Genomic DNA, 3,083 nt, shown 5'->3' with positions numbered 1-3,083 from the left:
TATATATATATATATATATATATTCATGCGCTTAAGTTATGATAGCTCTGTTGAAAAAAATATTTAGTGTTATTGAAATGTAGCATATTTGTTTAATTAGATGTAAAAATACACATTGATGGCCTATTTGTTTTTGATTTGAAGTAAAATAAAATTAATGTAAAACATACTAATCAGATTGTGTCGGTGTGTGAAAGTGACTTATGTTAATTAGTGCAATAAATTTGTGGCATATTTGAAGATTGTTCAAATTAAGTGCTTTTCAAATAAATGATATGATACAAATTAAAATCTTTAAAATGGTGATTGTTTCTATTCTTTTTTTTCTTTTTTGTTTTTTAAGGAGTCGTCAGCTTGTCTATTTTCGTATATTTCTTTTTTTTTCGAGTAAATGTCTCTTCTGTATTATATGAATGATCTGGAGAAGAGAGGATCGAAAAAGAAGGGACATACAATAAAGAAAACAAACAAGAGAAAGAAAACGTGAAGAACCTATGTGCGATAAACCTTGTGTGATAGGTCAAGCGTGTTTGCCCAAACAAGATCGGATGGGAACAAATTGAACTGAATATCCATGAAAGAATGCCTACGTGGACTACCCAAAATGATAGATTTAAGTGAGTTTGCTTGTTATGAGGACAAAAGCACTCATAAGGAGACGTATTTTACTTGGTTAGTTACATCCTAGGGGATGCCCAAGAGTACTCTTGATTAAAGGAGTTGTCTTTGAATTTAAAGTAACAACTAGCAAGGGCTGTCGAAAGCGATGGTATCTCACAGGAGCATCTCGAGGCCTTCTGAGCTCTCGCTGAGCCATAGGGCAGATAGTGATTTTCTCAAGGCCCTAAATGGGTAGATGCTCGTTGGCAATCAGGGATTATGAAATAACCAGGTCATTTGGAAGAAAACATTCCACCACTTTGAGGTAGAACTGGTCATAAGGACATATGACAAATCATAATATCACAAATGAGCAGCGACCTATCAACTAAGTGAGGCTTGTCAAATGATATTGACGAAGACGACAAAGCAACATGGCTCAACGAGGGAAGTCGAAAGAAGAGAGGAGTATTCCCTAAGCAGACAAAGGTAGTCGGACCAGAGTATCATGGAATCAATTGTAAGGTAACCACAATATAACCCTATATATAGTGGTTATATTGTAAGAGATATTAAAACTAAATTTTAAATATTATGTATAAGAAAATATTTTTTGAATATTATGTGCAAAGAATAAAATTAAATGCATTTATATTATCAAAACATAAAAAAAAAAATCATAAAATTTAAATATAAATCAAAATGAGACTAAATTTTCTCTAATTGAAGCTGATGACCATAAGAAACCTCTGCAAACTTTTCAAGAACAGAAAATCTTCTCATGACACTTTAAATTATTTTTCTTCATGACTCCATATTTATTTAATCAATAATTCCAGAAAATAAAATATATTTTGGAAAATTATGAATTCACTTCTGAGATGTTAATGAGCCTTGGGTGATTGACTGATGCAATTAGACAGTAATTTGGAATATTATATGCTAGTCTACAAGGTGCTTACTATAGGGGAGTTTTTTGCAAATATTACATTTACACTTTTAAACCCTTAATTAATTAATGATAGATCATATTAGAGGGTAAAATAGTAAAACTTATGATGAAATATTTATTAAGATGAATGAAACATAAGGGGCTAGTTAGGATTCTCATTAGATCATTAATAACATACAAAAGGTAATAGACGACGACGCAAAACTAGGCCGAAAATCCCGACACTTCACCCCTCTTCTCCAGCTTATTCTGGTGATCGAAGACTAGCGCCTTGACTTTCCTGAAACAATCCCATACTTCTCATTGTTTATCTAAGAGATGGTTTTGTCTTTCGAAGTGAGCTATTGGCAAGGAATTGATGCACAGAATCCGTTCTTGCTTTTGGGAACTCAACACATATTCCTTGTCTTCTTTCATTGAAAAGGCACGGTGACGAAGAGCGAGGGGAAGAGGGGGCAGCCCTCGGCCCGATCATCCAATTCAAAAGTAAATTCTGAATTTTGGAAGATTAAAGCTCATAAATGTTTAGATGATTAGGTGGGGGGAAAACAATGGCTTAGAAATGTTTAAGTCATAGATTTAAACTCCTCACCACAAGTTGGAAATACTTATATGATCTCATGAAGGAGAATCAACATTAAGTCATAAATTATAGATTTATCCTCAAGAACTTAAGAGATTCATGATGAACTATCCACAACTCAAAACAATTTTCGTTCAAAGTGAAAGTTCTCAAGTAAGATATACACAATGAAACACTCCAAAAATTTATAAGTTTTAACCTAATTTAGGGGTATATTTGTAAACATCTCAGAAGTCTTTCATTTATTTAAAGATAAAAATATGAATCATTAAGGCTAACTTACTGAAGTTAATTGCTAATCAACCAAATGGGAACCATAAAAAATATTGATGGGTTAAATGAAGGCAATTTAAGTATAAAATTAAATATTTACAATTACTCTTCTATTGGTAAAACTTAAACAGCTTTATTCATAGAATGCCAAACTGAGTAAAGTCTTCACCTATTAGTTAATTGAATTATGAGTAAAAGTATACAAAACATATTTTAAATTTTTAATATTAATTTTATTTTATTTTTAAATCGGTCAATAAATTCAATAATTCATAAAAAAAAAATTAGATGAACTTAAAATGACTTAAAAAAATATTGAATTATTTAAAGTTAAAAATAATTATAAAAATTAAATAAAATATTAAATCCCACAAAAAGTTTAACCCAAAACTTTTTAACTTAAAACACATCTATAAAAATTTATATCACACAAATTGAAATTATTTAGGGTAAAATATTTAAAACCCTAAAAATCACATATTTTCTCAACAAAAGCAACTCAAAAAATTTATAAAACAAATGAAATTTCTAAAAGTATAATAATTGAGTTTATAAGAACAATATTCACTTCAATAAGTGATTTGTGGGGTCTCATAAGCTCTAATAAATTGAAACCCAGATTCATGTCCTCAAAAAGGACATGCCAATAGGTCTTTTTCAATATATATATATATA

Source organism: Phalaenopsis equestris, unplaced genomic scaffold (genome assembly GCF_001263595.1).
Source record: "Phalaenopsis equestris unplaced genomic scaffold, ASM126359v1 Scaffold000552, whole genome shotgun sequence".
Classification (NCBI taxonomy): domain Eukaryota; kingdom Viridiplantae; phylum Streptophyta; class Magnoliopsida; order Asparagales; family Orchidaceae; genus Phalaenopsis; species Phalaenopsis equestris.
The sequence above is the reverse complement of the archived record's forward strand: the minus strand, read 5'-3'. Positions refer to the sequence as shown.